The sequence below is a fragment of the Agelaius phoeniceus genome, chromosome 7, assembly GCF_051311805.1.
Source record: "Agelaius phoeniceus isolate bAgePho1 chromosome 7, bAgePho1.hap1, whole genome shotgun sequence".
NCBI lineage: Eukaryota > Metazoa > Chordata > Aves > Passeriformes > Icteridae > Agelaius > Agelaius phoeniceus.
Window position 1 is genome coordinate 21835466 of NC_135271.1, and position 19247 is coordinate 21854712.

A 19247-nucleotide genomic window follows, 5' to 3' on the forward strand; every position below is an offset into this window, starting at 1 on the left:
CTCTCGTGGTTCACATCTCAGTTCTGCTTCTGCTCCAGCCCACGATGGGAGCTGGCAGAGCCCCCAGTGGCTTTGTGGAGCAAATAAGGCTGTGCATGATGCACATAATGCTGGTGAGAGTTCTGTGGGACTGGGACTGTTCTTTTTGTGCTTTATGGATGGCAGGACTGGAAAAGAAACAAGTGCCAGCAGGTAGTTTTGTTTCCCAAACCGTCCAAGTGTGAAATGTGTGGGCTCCATTTATCATTTCACCTGAGTCTCTATGGAGACTGACCTGCTCATATTTGGCCATTTTGATTTCTTTGTTTGTTTTCCTTGACTAAATGTTGCCTGCTGGAACAAACATTGGTGAATCTGAATTTCTAAGCATGCAAAATGATAGATTGCTTTATTTGTTCAAGAAACTCTTTTGTAGGAATGTTTTAATTGTAATTAATACGGGGAGGGGGGAGGAGTGCTATAATTTGTTTCAGACATCCTTTGTAAGCAAACGTTGCACTGATGCCAACCATGAAGGCAATATATGTGAAAAACAGCTTTGTAATTTTGGAGGACAGCAATTGCATGTTTTATTTTTACATACAGCTATATTAGAAGTCCATCCTTTGTGTTTCAGAGGATGTTTCTTTCCCAAGGCTGCAAGCTCTAAATCCTGAGATGAACTTACCTCAAGTTTACTCCATCACTAACTAGGTGTAGGAAAGACACAATGTTTGGTACAGTTGGAGGACTCCTCAGTGCTTTGGCAGATCAGGTGACAGATAGATATATGGTGATATATGGACTTTCTGGTCACCCTTTACTGAGCAGTTTCCTGGGGGGCTCTTGACCACGTTGGGATTTCCTCTGCTCCAACCTCCTTGGTGTCACTTCAGCCACCACCATACAGCTGCTTCTTAAATGGAGGCAGAGGACAGCACTTTAATACCTTCCTTTCATGTGATTTCTCCTTTCTTTTGAGAGCCATTGGAGAGAAAACAGAGCAGACAATGCTTTCCTTCAACTCTGATCCTTTTTGTATTTGTTAGCAGCTTTCAGTAGCAATACAAACCTGAATGAGCCTGCCTTTGGAAATGTACCTTGGTGAATACCAAGATTTTTTCTAGATGTTTTCAAGAGGTTACTAATTCTTTAATTTGTCTCAAATCAAAATTTGAGTGCTTTGTTTCTCTGTTTAAACCTACATGAACCTTCTGCAAGATTTCATATGTTAAACAGGCTGGCACCTGATAGCTGAAGCTGTTACCTGACACTACAGTAGAATTTCAGTATCCTTAAAATAGCCCAGGGAAGGAGATGCTTTAATTCCTTTGACCTGCAGCATTTTAGTGGCATTTTCTGTTTTGCAGGAGCACTGATCCATTCCTTCAAAGCTGTCTGTGGCAACTTGTGCATGCAAGGGTGGAAGGGATGGGCCGTGATGAGTGCCATAAAACTGAGGGCAGCAGAGAGAGATGCCTGGAAAATTCCAAGTGCTTGATTAACCTCCCTTTCCATAATTTCTGTGGGGGAGGGAAAAGCAGCTCTTTCAAGCTTGGCTAGGCTTGGAGTTAGCTGCTGGCTTCCTTTCCTTGTCTGCACACCTTCATGGTACTGCTGCTGGCTTTTTAGGGGCTGCAGCTCCTGAGCAGCCAGGCTGTTGCTGTGTGCAGAGGGCCATCATTTCATCTCACCTTTACAGATAGATTGCTTTGACTTTGGCAGCTGGGAGGAAAGGCTCAATGTTACCTCTCATTAGTCATGTTTGTTGTTGTTCTTGTTTTCTCTAGTAAAACTTGTTTAATGTCAGCAGTAATTTGCTTTGAATGCCTCTGTGTTGTTGCTGAAGAAGTGGGAGGGGGATGTGCATTTGGTTTTTGTAAATTTTATTTTTTATTTTTTTTAAAAAACAAGAAATTTATGAAAAAATATTTTGATATCTTATTCTCAATGTAAATGAGAAAACCTTAAGCTTTTGGAAGACCTGACTCAGAGCTCTCTAATCATAGTGAGGATGTAGCTTGGGAGGCTGAAGGTTTTTCTAAGTATTTTCATAAGCATTTTTCAGTTTTGCAGAATAACAGTAAAATAAACTCATTTATGTTGGTGTATGAATCACCTGATAAATATAAGCTTATTTATGTTGGTGCAGGAAGCCTTTTGATCACCTTTATTCACAATAACACCGGGAGAGATTTCAGTGCAGTTGGCATTTCAGGGTCTCTGAAGGAGGTGGGGCACATTCCAAAATATTGTTGAGGAATGTGCAGTAAAAAAAAAAAAATCCTTTCCCAACTCTTTCATAGCTATCAAAAATTTCAGTTTAAGGGTGATGACTTGAACACTTGGATCCCTTCTGAAAAGGGGAAGGGAACCTATTAAGGTCCACAAGCTGTTGCTGACCTCCACCTGTTATGTTCCATTCCCTTTCCCACAAAGCGAAATTGCTTCATAAAATGCAGAGTTTTGCTGCCAGAGCTGTTCAGATGTCAGCTCACTGAGGCTCTCACACACAGGTGATGGTTATTCCCTGAGCTCTGTGATGGCTCCTTTCTGCCAGAATGCACTACAAGTACAGACTCTGCCCTGTTCCTGCACCTTGAGGAGCTCGTGGGCATCGCTGCTTTGCCAGCAGTAGCTTTGTACAGAGGATAAAATCCTGGTTTTGCTGACAGAAGTCAGAGTTATATGCTCAACATCTAGTGCAAGAGATTAATTTTGTGTTTTAAGATCCCTCAGTTTGGGTTTCACTGTGACCAAAAGATTTGCTCATCACTTGCTCTCCATTTACATCCTTTGTATTACAAAATGCACATCCTTTGTATTACAAAATGAATCAACACTTCTCTGCATCTTTTGGAACAACATAAAGACAGGTTGTAAAGAAAAATTTCTGTTAATGAAAGCAGACTTAAAAATCTCTGAAGATGTTTATTTCTGTGATACTTAGCCTGCCCTGAACTGCAGAAAGCAGTAACCTTTTTTAAAGTTATTACCCTGAATATTTCTGTTCATAAAATAAATCTAAACCCATAAGCAATATTATAGTTATGGCAAGCTTTTAGAGGTATATCTTGCTAAATATACTGAAGGAAATGGTGCAGGTTCCCTTCTGTCCATTTTACTGACGTGCTGGCTGCTGTTTGAGGAGGTCACATGAAGTTACAGATTAGAAGGTGGGAGATGAAAGCAAGGGACAAAATACAGCTGCAGCTGTGCCATGTATGTCAGTATTCCTCAGTGTTCTTGGATGGATGCCTGGCAGTCCAGCCTGTTGCACATAACTGTGGTGAAATGGGCCCATGAAATAACATTTCAGGAGGAGTAGGGACCACGTTGCTGTGCTCAGGTTTATGCATGCTCAGGCTGATGCCTTTCCCATGGGAGCACACAGGGGGAAATGTCCTGAAGAAAAAAGGGAATTGGCAACATGGCCATGCTCAGTGTTCTCCTGTTAGGTGCTCACAAGAGAAGCAGTATTTCCCAGAGTGGCATGTCACACTCAGACCTGTACCAGGTACTTTAAATTTGTTCATTATAGATACTGTGGCACATTACAGCTGCTGCAGTCAGGTTTTGCAGTTGTCTGCTTTGCATTGTTAAGGAAAGTTTTTTGCCCTTTCACACAGAGTTGGCTGTTGCTTTTGCATACAAAACATTTACCTACTTCAACAGGAAAACTCCTTAAGTTACTTTTCTTGCCATTACAACAGATCTTGAGCTGTATCAGGCTCAATCCCAGATATAACTTCATGTTTGCTCTAAAGTCAACAACAATCTAAAGAAATAATGTTAGATGTTCTGTTTAAGTGGGTTAAGGATCTTCATCTCTTCTAAAAACATCACACTGATCCCTTAGCTTGCTTTTACATTTTTTAATGGCTTATATTTTAATATTGCTGTGCTGTAACTGAAAAGATAGAAAACTTAAAATGTCAAGAAATTGAGGCAATATTCTTAAAAATAATTTTTAGAAGGGTACTTGACCACTTCTGCCATTCTAAGGAGAGATATTGGATAAAACTATTCTATGAGTGAACAAAGCAAAAGACTGTAAATTTTTTGTGTGTAGATTGTCACCCTGTTATTGTGTCTGGCTGCATGCAATGTGTTCAATCACATGGGGGTTTTTAGTGGGGTTTGTGTTTTTTGGCTTGGTTTTTTTTTTGCCAAGTGATTCTTGAACTATCACTGAGTAATTTACTGAAGCAGGACTATTTTGAAAGAAAAATCACTTTGTTTTAGCTGGACTTTTTTTTCCCCCTTCTATTAGTGGTTGACATGGTATTTCACAGGGAATATGAGTACCTGAGCTTTGTATTCACTAGAAAAGTTGATAAATAATTCCTTCACCAGTTGGATGCACCTCAGGGAGATACTTCAGGAAAGCTGGTACTGGTAGAAGCTGCAGTTACATCTATTGGCAATGCCAGTGAAAATATAAATTGGAAAAGAAGGATGATAAGGAAAGAATATGATGCCATTTTGTGCTGTAGAATTAAAACACTCTCACCAGAACATCAATATTTTCCAATGGTTTTTCACCATTTCCACCAATGGGAGATTTGCTGCTGGGTCCACAAAGTTTAGATTTGTGTCTGTTTTGGATTTTGACTTGGTGGGATTTTTTCACTTGTACTTTGAGACTGAGATGTCTCTGGAAAGGGACCCATTTATGATCTCCCCTCAGAGGAGCTGAGGTCCAGCAGGGCTGCTGCACTGAGGTTTCACAGGTGCAGAGCACACAGTCCAGAGCCAAAGCACCTCACAAGCTGTTCAGCCACACTGAGCCTGGCTCTGTCCTCTCCTGCCCAAGAACCATTGCTCTACAGCTGACTAAATAAGTACTTATTTCAGGCTTGGCCAGATAAAACCAGCTCCCTTCCATTTTGAGTGCAAGGATTTGACTGCTTCCCCAAGCTGGCAAATATTTCTGTGCTTTACTGCAGAGCTGTCAAGGTGGAAGGAAGGCATCTTGCTGTTATGGTTTGGTAGTCTGCATTCTGTCCCTGGTGTAGGAAAGAAGGGCTGCTGGAGGTCAGAGGCAACTGAATTAGCAAGAGATGCTAAAGTGGCATTGAAAACAGAATAAAAATATGCTGTCTTTTGGCATAAAGTCAGTCAGTCCAGATTTTACAGGGTTCAAAGAAATGTTATTAGAGATCAGCGACTTCTTTTTCTTAAAGCAATTATTTCCAGCAATATTGAGAGACCTTGCAGTCCTGACATGGTTGGGAAAAAAAAATAATTATCTGAACACTGAGAAAATACACCAGCATCTTCCAGCACACCCCTACAAGATTTTGCTCAATTATAGTAAGGTAAAATCCTCAGGTCAAGAATAGCTTTGCAAAGCATTAAGCTAAACACATATGTATTTGCCTGGTTTTGACTGGAGGATTAGTGATTTCTTTCTTTGTGAAAATCTACACTGAGCTCTTAATTAAGCTTACCAGGCACAAGTGCACTTCAGGTGATCCAGAGGACCTTTAAAGGGCCTGCAGCAGATGGTGCAAAGTCTGTATTCCATGCAGTATTCTGCTGTTTTGTCTGTTAAATAAGTATCTAATTACTCCCAGTCTTATCTTATTTCAGCACAGTGTCACTAAATGCCTTACATGGCTCTGGGTGAGGTAATCCCTTGCCAATCCGATAAGCTTGCAGCTTGACTTTTTGGGAAGTAAACTTGCACCTGATGAGAATTTTCTTTCAAGCACACAAGAGCATCTTCCAGTACTTTTCCAGAGGCTCTTAACAAGATCAGTCACTGTCTTTCCCACCCAGCTTTTCCTTAGCTGTTCTAAATAAATGACTGTGACAAATTTGGAGTGGTTTTCTCCTTAAAGTTTGTTTCTTGGGGGCCAAAAGGTTTTTTATTTGTGGTGTTTTGCTTTGTGATGGGCAAAGAGAGGCAAGCACTTCTGAAATCAAAGCATCAACTCTTTGCATTTGTGGGCACTACACCATTAGTCTGTTATTTTTTGAACTGCACATAGGCAGGTGGTTGATGCAATTTCTTCTTCAATATTGTCTTGGTGAGATCTAAGGTGTGAAAATAGGCAGGTTATTTCTGGAGACAGTATATAGATTTTTTTCCCCTCATTATGACTTCCAGTCTTGCTAATTCTCAGGTGGTATGTGAAAAGCTTGGCAATACTGGGGAGGCTTTCCCTCATCTCAGCCATCCTGTAATCATCCTCTCTGCCTGGCAGCACACCTGCAGAGGAGGGATGAGTGCCACTGAAGAAAAAAAAAAAAAATGCCTTGCTCATATGCAATCATGTATTGAAAAAAAGGGGAGATGTCCTGTGATGAAAAACTCCACAATTTCTGGTCTCCAAATGGAATTTGCTCTCTAGTTCTGTCTTCAAAATGTGTTCTGGCTGTCAATGTCCTGAGTCCCTGTGCAGGCTGTTTGTCCTGCAGAAATCAGTGGAGGTGTGCAGGCAAGGGTTACACTGAGCTCAGGGCAGGATGAGGCTCTGGAAAATTACCCACACACCCTTACCTCAGTGCCTTTTCTCCAGTATTGAGTGGAAAATATATCTGGGAGAGGCATATCAGTCTCAGTACTCAATGGGTGTTTTATTTTTTGTATAATTAATATGTTTCATAATTGCAAGATACAAGCTTGATATTGATTAGTCAGCAGGTCTTAAGGCCAGTAAATATTGATTTTTATTTCCAGCTTTGCTTTTTTTTTTTTTTTTTTTTGAATGAATGAACTGGTTTCAACAGAAACAGCCATTCCATTAAAATGGTGTGAAAGGCACTTGGTTCAGGCAAAACTCAAGATGAGCTCTGGCAGACACACTGGGCTCAGCATCACTGCAGCTCTTGCTCTTCTGGGTACTCCCCCTCTGCTTCTGCACAGCAGAGTCATTTCTCCCCTGATTTCCACCCTGAGCAGCAGGAGATGATCTGTTTTGTGGGAATGTAAGGTTCAGGTTCAGACCAGTGCTCTCTAGGTTGTGTTTGAGAGGATGTGATATGAGATAATGCAATGCTGCCTTTTCTCCTTGACACTATATAGATGGAGGCAGTGAAGGGAAATGTCTCTTGTTCCTGTAGTTTTAGTCATTGTCCTTAATCAAATTCTCAGAACAAAACACAGGAAAAGCCAAGCTCACAGGCAGCCTCACAACCTCTTTGACTTTAGCCTCTGAGTTCCCATAAATAGTTTACCAACTAATTGTCTTTAAAAGAGCAAACCCTATTACTAAGGGCAAGATGTTGGATGTGTTTCTGGTAAATATGCAATTTAATCTAATAGCACTGTTGCTAGCTGTTAATATCCATGGATGACCTGTTTGGCAGGAGCTTCTGAGAGCAGAGCTGTCCTATTAACCTGCCAGGATATCTGCTAGACTCATTTTGAGAGCCATTTGGAAGAGCTTGAAGGAGATCACTGTAAACATCATAGTAGGATGCCAGGCAAGTATTACCAGGAGCAAATGTGCTGTTTTTATTTCACGATCAATTGTTACAAAGGTCATTTATTGTTTTGCATTAGAAATCATACCAAGCTAAATAGCAACATTTTGCCTCCCAGTTGGTAATTTCTGTAAAGCTGGATAAAAGCTTTAGCTGCAGACCTTGAGCTTTATCTCATTCTGTGGGTTGAAAATCCTGAAGTATTTTCTTTTTCTCCCCTTAAATATTATCCTTTCCTGACTTTGTGTGTCTGCTGTGGCTCTCTATCTCCTCCTGGGTCACCCTTTTTCATATAATTTTGTCCTTGTGCTTTATCTATCACATCCAACACCAGACAGAGATATTTCTCTCATTCCCTCTCCTACCTTGCTGAAGTTGACCTGTTTTTAATACCTGTGAAATAATTAGATCCTATTGTTCAAAGAGATGTTATGCTGTTGTATACAGAGATAATTTTCTGAGCTTGAACTGTAGCAAGTGTATAATTTAATTTTCTATTTAGGATTGCCACTCCAGGGTGTTAAATTGCCCCTGCTGTAAGTGGAGCTGCACCAAATGCAGTAATGCATTTAACAGCCATATATGCACTATAGTAAACCATAACAAGTCAATTTAGGATTTTGTCTCAGGAAGCACTGAGTGGTTTTATTAAAAAGCATTCACAATTCACAGCTGCAAACTATCCTGTCTTTATGTATGAATCCAAGAATTAGCTAAGTGCTTATACGTGAGTTTAAGGACTTATTGCCAACTGCAAGAACTTGCTATTTTATTTGTACAGTTAAACTTCAGAGCAAAGTAGTGTAAGTAAGCTTTTTTTGCTCTGAAATATGTTCCAACTGTGGGAGCAGCATGACTTCAAAATATCACTTGCTCAGGTGTTTTTTCAGGCAATGCACACTGGAATGATCCCCATGTACATTTGTCAATGGGCCTTTCTTTTATTTAGTTTTAATTTTTCTTCCTAGTTCTCTCAGGCTTTGAACAAAAGTTAGAATATGAGAGTACTTAACTCATTTGTTAATGCTTTCCCTGAAAATCACTAAATAACTGAAAGGAGAAGTATGCATGAATTGAAATTTGGAGAGTCTCTATGATCCTGAAAAGAAGTCCATCATGAATTGAAAGCTATGTGAAAAGCCTAGTTCTTCTCAGCAGAAGAAAGATTTTAGACTTCCAGATGATTATTTTTTTTTTTAGGTCAAGTTTTGTATTCACAATTCTTGTGTTAGACAATCTTGATACTTTTATCTGAGCTCTTTTTCAGTGATCACATAGTGATTATTTCATAAATGAACTGAAATATACTGAAATAGGCACATCCAAACCATAACCTCAGCCAGAAACATCAGTATCCATGTCACAGGATAAGAGATGTCCTTTAAATAGAATGTTTCCAGAATGACACAGGGAATTTATAATTTGGGGATAAAAATCAAATGTGTTTTCCACTACAAACCAAGCCTTCAGTTTACGGCTCTCTGATAAACTCAAATAAAAGGAAAGGGAACAGTATCAGAATTTTCACAGCAGAGTCCTTGTGGCTCAGACTATGCTTGGCACTATGATTTATGCCATACATGGACAACTCTGGTTTTTGTACCATGATTTTTGCCCTTGTTGTGCAGAAAGGAGTAGCTGAAATGTGCTCAGGAGAGAATTTCCAGGTGCAAACCCCATTTATTTGCCACTCCTGTTTCTACTGTTCACAGCAATCACAGTTACTGTGTTGTCAATTCTTTTAAGAGGAGAAGGTGTTATATATTCTTTTTCTAGTGATGACTTCATAACCAATGTGAAAATCTCGTTCTGCAGAGTGAGGGAAATCATCAATGAAAAAGGTGTTTATAGCTTTCCCAAATTAAACTGCTCTTAGCTAATGCTAAGTGATCCTTGCTGACAATGTAGGCCACTTTAGCCAAAAACGTGGAGATTACCTGCATGCCATCAAAATAATTATTGCAAGGTATTCCTATGTTGGACATCTAATCAACATTTTGGTCACAAAAATGGTCCAGGTTTTAGTGGAAAATGTGTTCTGTGACAACCACAAGGGTAAGGTCTAGATTTCCCTCTGAGATAACTCCTCTGCCTTACACTGGGTACAGGTACTGCAGCAGCTCTCAGCAGCAGTAGAGTGCAACAAGTTCCAGGCAAAATTTATCCAAGATTTGGGTGACTCTCTTTATACCTGGGGCACTTTTTAAGTTGGCCATGTTCCTTTGGGAGACTGAACCCTCAGAAGGTTCACCAGGGAGAAAAAGCTGAGACATCATCCAGGCTTTCGTGCTTTTTTTCTTGTTTTCCATACCTGTGGTCACCTTTCTCTCCTCTCCCACCTTGGAGCTGCCTGTGTGCTTTTTGCAGCACTGTCAGGAATGTTCAAGGGTAACAGGCTGTCCTCTGCAGGTTTCTTCTGAAAATGAGAGTAGGAGGTGGGTGGTCACTGAGGGAACGTGAGTGAGTTAATTTGAAAGGTGCTTCTTCACTGGTGTTAAGCTGTACATTTGCTCTTAAATTGATTTCTTCCTTATCTTGGCTCCATGGATGAAGCCATCTTAGTTAAAACTTTCAAGAGTTTCCCATCAAGGTGTCACTTAACAGGCTGCTTTTCAGAGAAGAGGAAAACAGTTCCTGTCTGTCCTTTACTCTGAGTGTTTGCAGAGGACAAGATTAATGTGCTTTACATGTTCAGTCATGACAGGGGAAATGCTTGTTTGCTATTTCTTGATAACTCAGCTCATGGTTCTTCCCCACTCGATCCTGAGATATTTGTTTACAGAAGGCAGGAGAAAGATGTAAGAATTTTGTAAATATTCATTGGTAGTTGCACAGCAGTACTGAATTTGGGGTGGAGTTGCAATGGTTTTTTCCAGTGTTAAAAGTTAATTTCCACATGTTTTCCAAATGTGCAAAAAGAGATGCTCTGGTTCTGGCTGTACTTTGGTGTCCTCAATTAAAAAAATTAATTAGAATCTGTGGATTATGCAGTAACATTCTTCTTATGGAAATGATGGCAAACCTGGAAGGGAGGCAAGAAGCATCCTTCTAGACACAAACTCAAATTTCTATATGAAAAATCTGATGTGCACTTGGTTTATCTGTGGATTTGTTAAACTTTCTGATATAACAATTAAAAAAAAAAGGCAAACACTTAAAAAATCCTATGTTTGTGGTTTGCTTGCTGTGGGAGTGATATCTGTAGCTTGATGTTGTCAGAAGGGAGTGGGAGATGATACCTCAGGGGCTGCTAGAGCAGAACAAGAGGGAGGATTCCTAAGCTCTGAGCAGAGGACTGAGGTGCACAGAACTCACTGAGGTTTCTCTCACAGCCTCCCCAGGTCCAGGGCTGGGCTTTGTTGCAGGGAGACAGGAAAACTCTGGATGTGACTGCAACTCAGTACTGAAGTACTCCTGCAAAAGGCAATTTAATTGTAACATCTTTTTCATGGAAGTGCCTTACAGAGGTCACCCTCACCCAAAAGCTGTTCACATCCCCTTTGCTCATGACCATATGGATCTTTTGTTAGCTTGTGTTTGTAGGCAGCCATTGTACAAACCTTGATCATAAAGGCAGTGTTTGGTCAAGCAGCTGTAGCCTGCTCTCAGTCACCACCCACCTCCTCTAAGCTGCTGTGTGTTTTTACAGGAACCATAAAATAAAACAGTTGAGGTGAAAATGTGGTGTGACAAAGGGCAGCCCACGCAGCAGGTGAGGGAAGCAGCAGAATGCAGTTGAAAAGAGGAAAGATGGTGCACCAGAAAATACTTTGTTAATGCACTTTCATGATTATTTTATTTGAACTTTTTCTAAGAGTTGGCTGTAAGTGCTCAGTGTTTTTCACCTTTCCCTTTAATAGCACCTGAAATATGAGAATCAAACCTACTTTTTCTTCCAAATTAAACAGAGTCCTTATGGACATAGGAAATAATGTGGCATATGACACTCCATTTTTCTCTGATGTACTCTAAAATACATATGTTCATGCACAAACATGCCTACACACTATTCTGGCATTAAAACATTCTGCTCTGTAAGTAATTAACGTGTTTCCATTTATGTGCCAGGTTTGTCTGAGCAGTTTGTGACAAGGAAAGTGTGATCATGGACAAGAGTTTGGGGGAAATCCATTGATAGTCACTCTCAGAGAAGTAGGAATGCAGACTTCAATAAGTACTGGAGAACTCCACTATTCTCCCTAGTGCTTACAGACTGTGGGGCACAATTAACAAATTTAAACACATTTTTGCTTAATGTGCTACTTAGAATCTGGAGGCCATACTTATTTTCAAAAGAATGTTGAGCCCTTTAGGGAATGTCTTTGGAACCTGCAGCTCATTTCTCTGAAAAAAAATTGCTTTCCATGGAAAAGCAGCTCATTGGAGATGCTAGGAGGCAGCTATCACAATCAGTTTAATTATTATGCCAAAGAAATTTGAGGGAGCTGTGCCCTCCATGCAATGCTGAGTATAAGACATGAAGCTGTAAAAAGGGAGTGGAGGGTAACCAAGTCACCTCATCCTTTTCTCTTGGGCAGCAACAGCAAGCATGGCCCCTGGGGCTGCATGCAGGGCCTCTGGAGGCACCTTTTGGGTTGTCTTGGATGCTTTGCAAATTCTTCTTTGCAGCTGTGGAAACCTTCCAAATTCTTGAATTAGACTCTGCATTTTCCTGCCTCACTGATCCTTGTGGCTCCTGAGTCTCCTCTGCTACAAGTACGGCTCCCTTTCTCTCTGTAGAGCAGTTTCTACTAGAATGTCAGTTTGGTGATGTTAGACCCTTTTGGGGAATGTTTTCCTTCATCATTTACATCCTGGCCTCTTGTTCTCTTTCTTTATATGTGCTGGTCAAAAGATTTTTAACTTGGGCAGTGTCTGTTGTGGACGCCGGAGCTGCTCTCTGCATCACAGCCTCTGAAAGCCGACAGAATGTGCAGAAAATGTGGCTTTGGAGGCAGGCAGAAACAAAGGGGTCATTAAGTGCAGAAACAGGGCTTTCTCACTCCACCTCAGCAGAAGACCCAAGCCTTGTGGCAGTGGTGTGGGGCAGCAGATGGCAGAGTGTGAGCAGCACGGGAAGCCATCGGGAGTCCCTGGGAAGTGACTTCCATGGCAAAGGAGGGGACATTTCTGCCAGCACAGAGAGCAAGGCAATCATCTGTGCAGCCAGAAAATAACCTTCACCTTTGCTGGCCCAGCCTGAGACTGCAGTAAACAAGCTCAAACTGGGAAAGGCACATGGTAAATGTTGCAGATGAAGTCGTAAAAGTCTGGCAGCCAGCACAGTTCGTGTCTTTCATAAAATCTGTGAAGAAGCAAATGGGAAGACAGGGACTGGCCAGAGCATCAGTGCAAATCAATCTCCTTTTCACCATCTTAGGGAAAAAAGCAGGCTTGAAAGACCTGCTGAGCAGATCTCTTCTCAAAGATAATGTGCTGCCACATGTTAGTGGAACTTGCAAAGCAAGATGGGTCCAAAAAGCTTGAGTGACTCAGGGGCTGGTGGAGGGATAGAATTTTTATTCTTTTTTAACTTGGGGTTTCAGCAAGCCCAGGATAATTCAGAGATCTGCTTTCTGTAACTATTCAGTGCTCTGTTTGGGACTGTTATGCACACACTCGAACAGCTTGCTGTGCTTTGTGCTGCTGCCTGGGTCTGCTTTATTTTACCAAAACTTGTGGAGGAAACACTAGTAGTAGCCTTTATACACTGATTAAGAGGAAATAGTTTCTTGGCTTTGGAGCTTTTAAGGGAAATCTAAAAATGAGTTAGAAATTATTTTTCTGGTCACGAGACAAATACCAGTTTTGCTGGTTAGTTCTTCACTGGAGGCTCTCTGAGCCAGTCTTCCAATGGGCTTTTGAGAAAACTTCACAGTGCCTGCCTGGAAATGTATATCAGATGGTTTTGAAGCTGAATTAACATGTTTTTGACGCTTGAGATTGGACTCCTTCTGTTTCTTTCTCTTTCTTGTGGCTTTTCACTTGCACACACCTCCCCTGTGCCAGGCTTTGCAGTGGTGCAGTGGCTTTGAATGAGCTGGAAGGTGTCTGTGGTTGCCAGGGTAAGGACAGTGTGGCCAGGGCTGGCAGGAGGAGAGGAGAGCCACCCTTCTCACAGCTGTAAGAAGTTATTTGATGAAACCACATATTTGTTAGCTGTGCTTCTGGTTTTAGCTTTTATTTTCCTGAAAATCTAGGGGGAAACTTACTAAGCTTGCTTCTGGAAAGGAAAAAAAAAAAAAAAAAAAAGAGAAGATTTTGTTTTCTGTAGTTTTCTAGTCTGTCATCTGCTCTGCAGGATTAGCAGTCCACCACAGGCTTCTGTAATCCCTGGGCTGCTGATAGTACAAAGCTTTAGTGCTTCTCTTAGGCAGGAATGGGCAATTCTCACCTTCCCAAGGCTCAGTTCCTGCACAGGGAGATGAAACCTCACCTCTCTGGGTGAGCTGAGCCTGCCTGTGAAGTGACCCTGTGGGGGAAGAGCTGCTGAGCAATTTGTTAGGAGCAAAGACAAAACCTCCCAATTAACTTTCAGAGGATTGTATTTGTTGGCTCTTGGCCACAAATGTTTAATAGCGAGTCAAGCTTGGCAGAGCAGCTTTTCTGCCCAGAGCTGAACTGGTAAGTCAAATTCACTACTCTTTGACAACTTAATTTTGACTTCAGGCTTGGGGACAAATCACAAAGGAACACAAGGAACTGTGCAACAGCTGTCACAGGAGGAGGGGGAAAGGAAAATGAAAAAAAAAAAAAATGGAGACCAGTGTGTAAGTCATGGAATGCTACTTTAGGAAGCATAAAACTTGCAAAAGTGTCCCTGGAGCAGAATGGCTCATATTTCTGAGTTTTCTTTCATAAAAGGAAATCCACCTAGTTGTTGAACCAGACAGCTACTCCACAGATGTTAGTTTGGCTACAGCTCTAACACAGTTCTGGATGTAAGGGAACACATCACATGTGCTGTGTACACAACTCAAATTACATGTTTAACTTGTCAAGAAAAAGGATTTTGAGCATAAGGTAAAAGCAGTAAAATGGTTCTTCTGGGACATTTTTGGTGGTAAAGTTTTCATTTAAAAAAATAGGCTTTTGCATCTCTGGGTTTGGAGATGAGAGAGAAATGTGACTGTGCTTTAAGAGTTGCTAGTTCTCAGGCTGAAGTGTGCAGACATGAATGTGCTTTCAAAACAAGTAGGAAAAGTGGGGCTGTGCTGCCAGTGGAGAGATGTAAATGACTTGTGTGAGTTACAAGAGCATTTGCTGTGGTAGCTGGCAGGGAACTGCAGGAAGAAGAGAACAAGGAGAAGTTGAACTAGAAATGCAAACTGTAAGAAATAGAAGGCTGAAAGATCAGGTGGCATCAGTGCTTACCAAATGTCTCAAATTGTAAGTTGGAAAGGAGAAAAGAAAGCAAAGATGCAAACCTTCCTTCTCCTCTCAGTCAACTCTTCGCTTTTTGAGGACATCATCTTCATTCAGAACTTTTTGCTCTCCTGAATAACATAGTTAATTCAGAATGAATTACTGTGCTTGAGAAGAGCTCAGCCTCTAGTTGTTTAGCTGTTAAATAAGCTGAAAGTTGGGTAATTTAGTTTATTTGGAAGCACAGCTTAGAAAACACCACTCACAGATTCTAGCAGACCATCACCACTGAAGGAAGGGAAGCAAAGGGAGAAACCAAGTTAGTGAATGAAGAATTGTGAAGATGCTGGAAATGGTAGACTTGGTCTCATAGGTGGATGTGAAATTATTTTCCTCTCATTTTTCTGCAGGGAAATTAATTTTTGCCTACATAGAGCAGAGCAGCTTTGAAGCAGCTTTTCACATGTTACGTAAATATGTATGAAAAAATGTTTATGACAAGATGAATCCCTTCTTGCATCTCAGTCTTGCAGGCAGCCTCAGAATGGATTTCAAATGCCAATCAGAATACCAATAGCTCTACTTGAGCCTGTTGTAAAATGCCCTCACCAAAGGGAGAGAGCAGATGGGGTTCAGATCAAACCACTGGCTCCAACTGCCTCCTAAATCTGTGTCCTGCCTGCTCCTACAGCACTGTGTGTGCTATGCACAGGAGCTAGGAAAGTTTTCCAGCAGTTTTTAATTTCTTTGACTTTCTCTAGTCTCTGCAGTAGGTAATACTGACCCAGATCTCTTATTCAATCAATCCTTTTTCCCAAATTAGTGGGATGTTATAACTCTTCTCCCTGGCTGTGCTTACATTCTTGTTTTCCAAGTTTGTTTGAACTAATTCCCAGCGAGCTTTCGAATGTGCTAACTGTATAGAATACATTACTTTGCCATCTGTTTCAGGAAAGACACTTTTTCCCATTCCATTCCTATCCTGTAATTATTGGAACTCCACAGTGAACTCTGCAAAGCACAGGTATTTATAGCCTTGTAAGCATACTTGCTTTTGTTTCAGCAAGTGTACACAAGGAAAAAGTTTTGTTCAACTTTGGCAAATTTTTTTTTTGTTAGTACCTGAGACAGATATTTACATGATAGTCTAATAATAAATTTAACTCCCTTGCATGAACATCATTACTGATGTGTTGAGGGTCCAAGTAAGATACTTGATTTGAGATTCAGCTCTTGTCATGGAAAAAATTGATTTGGGGTTCAGGTTGTGTGTAAAACCTGTGCTAGTCCAAGTCAGCCCATTTCCAGTGGAAACCCAGGTTCTGCTAAATGCATCTTTCCTTCCTCAGTCTGGATTTCTGAATGGGCTGCACCAAACATCTAATTGTGAGAAACAACCCCAAACATCTGTCTTAATTAACTATTTTAAAATGCTACTTTTCTGTTCTGTGTTTTAACCTTGACTTTTTTTTAAACTTTCATGGACTGCTAGAGAGCAAGAGAAAATGGCAGTGAGCAATCACCAGGCATGTAAAAAACTTAGGTTTTTTTATTAGCTGCTCTCAGATTTAGGTGCAAGTAATTTTTTTAGGGTTTTTTGTTTCTGTTGCTGGAGAAGAAGGCTTGGAAGTGGATTCTAGATTTTTTCAAGTGTGGGCAGAGAACTTACTGGTGACTGAGCTGAGGATGCCCCTAGCAACTAGGGGTGCTTGTGGCCAGGCAAGCTCTGTGTCCTTGGGTGCTTTGGTGCGAATTCTGTCAGTCTCTGCTGCAGCCTGTGGGTTTCTGGGCTGAACCAGACTTCAGGCTGTGCAGCTGTGTGCTGGCAGAACCTTTTCCAGCACAATCCCCAGTGCTCAGGTCTAAAAGAAATCCATGAGCCCTCCGGAGCGAGGCACGCAGGCAGTTTGTCACAGCCGGGGCTGCTGTGCTCTGTCACTGAAACACATCTGTGGGCATGTCCTCAGTCATCAATGGCAGCAGCAAGGATACTTCCATCAAATCACTCTTTTCTGGGATGTCAGACCTGGCTTTTCTCTGGTTGACATGAGGAATATGGGTTTGGGTTAAAGCAGAGGTGTATTTTTGGTCCTCAGGGTTGTTCCTCTCCCCTTTCTGGTAATCAGAGTTATGTAAGGCCCCTGGTTTTCTGAAGGTGTTGGTGCAAGTTGGAAATGCGCTCCTAAAACTAAAATATGAAATATGTAAAACCTGACTTTGGGTAATAAGGCATGCCTGAACCAGATCAGCTCCTCAAGAAATGTCTGAAAACACAAACAACACTGCAAAAACAACTGAATTAAAACCCTTTGTTATGTAGCAGCCATCCCAGTGTACAATAAACACTTTCTTAGTGGAAAAATTATTTGTTTTCAACTCTTTTGGAGCTGTTTTGGCAATATTCACTGTGAGGTTTAAGGTGTTTATAGCACACCTGCTGACATGAATCCAATAATGGATTCATAGGCACAATCTAGCCTTGTTATTTTTAAGTTAGAGTGGTTAATAAGCATGAAGTAATACAGGAAATTTGCCTGGTAAAATAAACTGTGTCTACTTTAATCCATTTACCCTAATGCTTAATTTTAAGAAAGAGTTACCTAGTGTGTTGATTAGATCTTTTCACAAAGAAAAAAAATAGTTCTAAAGAAGGATTTTATTTTTTTTACTATGGTGCATTAACATGAATGCCAAGTGTGGAGTTTGCTTGGAGAACCCTGTCCCATTTGTTTGGGTTTGTTTTTCTTCGCTTTTGATCTAAAATTGATTTTTGGTTCAGTGTGGGTACAAAATGAGTCCTTATTTATTGACTAGAGGTATTGGGTCTGAAACTTATCTGCAACCAGAGGAAATTCTAGGTGGGAAGAGACTGCTGGAGACTGGTCCAAACTTCTCTTAAAAACAAGAGCCTGGGTGAAATTGTTTAGGGTGCTGTCAGGTTATGTCCAGAACACTTCCATCAAGGGCTGTGAAAAAATCAAATGCTAAGTATAAGGAAGAGGTTAGCATTTTCTGTCAAATTATGTTCCCAGAGAGTATTTTTTGATTTCTGCATCCTTCAGAAGTGTTTTCAAGTATATCCACATATTTAGGGTATGTAGACAGCAAGTTAAATAATTTTAAATTTTTGGTTTAGAGTGTTATATTAAGAAAATAACAGAAATTGGTTGGCTTGAGCCTTTATTGAAAATAGTGGCTCTTGGCTTGAGGACAGTTTGTTCAATAGGTGGATGATTCCCTCTTTCACAAACTGCTGCAAGTTGCCTTCAGAACAGCAATATTTATATGTGCTGCAAAAGGTAGCAAAGTCTGGAGTCTGAGTGACTCTGAAAGAAGTGAAAATCTTAATAAGAAACGTTTAGTGTAGGCTTTTTTCCCAAACAAATTTTGTAATTATAAAGTGTTCTCTTGCTTTCTTCCCATGTTTGCCACAGCTAACAGAAAACTAATGATTTTATGCATGCCTTTTACAACAGGAGGTATTTTTCATTATCTTCATGTTGTAGAGTTTTCTGTCTGAAATATGTATAATTTATAGTTTGTTCAGAAATTTCCCCTTTGATATAGTCAAAGAAAAAGAATTTTTTTCCCCTGATCATGAGAAAAATAATCTTAGGTGTTTTCATGTTGAATTTATCTTAAAATGTTTGGGGATTTTTTTCCCACTGAGTATGTATCAGGGGAAATTTATGAGGATTTTTCAGGTCAATTCATTTCTACAAATTGAAGACTTGTGCATCTACTTAAGACTATTTTGATAAGAATTAACAATACCCCACATACTGGGAATATTAACAACTTTGTTAATGGGAGGGAGTTAGAAAGGCATTCCCTGTAAAAATTTTACTCTAACAAAGCAACCAGTTCCACTTGATTGTTTAAATCCTCAATGAATGACAGAAATAAGTTGAATCAGTATTTTATGTATTGATAAATCAGTTGAATCAGTATTTTTTTTGATCAACACTTCCAAACACAGTTTTGCACAGGGAGTTTGAGCTACCAACCAGCTTTTCCCTGAGTGAAAGCAGTGCAAATTCCCTGCAGGAGTTATGTCTCTTGTGAAGTCTACCCCCTCAGAGCTGGTTTTTTAACTTTTCTTTTGAAATTTAAAGGTAGAAAAAGGACGTTTATTAAGAGGTAATTTTTTGGGTTTTTTTAAATCTGTTGGGCTGACTCAGATCACTGAAAGGACCCCTCTGTGTAAGGCTGCCTCTTTCCGGGGGGCATGTGCAGTGTAAATTTAATCAGGTACTGACATGACATTAAAGACATTGTAAAATGAAGGACAGCAGGAGATTTTTGTAAGCTAATCTTATTTTGACCAAGAGTGAAATGTAAGAGGTGTGTTTGTCTTTCATCGAGTTCCCCATCCTTTTGAAATGAATTTTGCTGATAATATGTCAGTTGTAGGGGAAAAAAAAAGAAATTCTCTGCATGCATTTCCAGTTTATTGATCAAGTAATTTT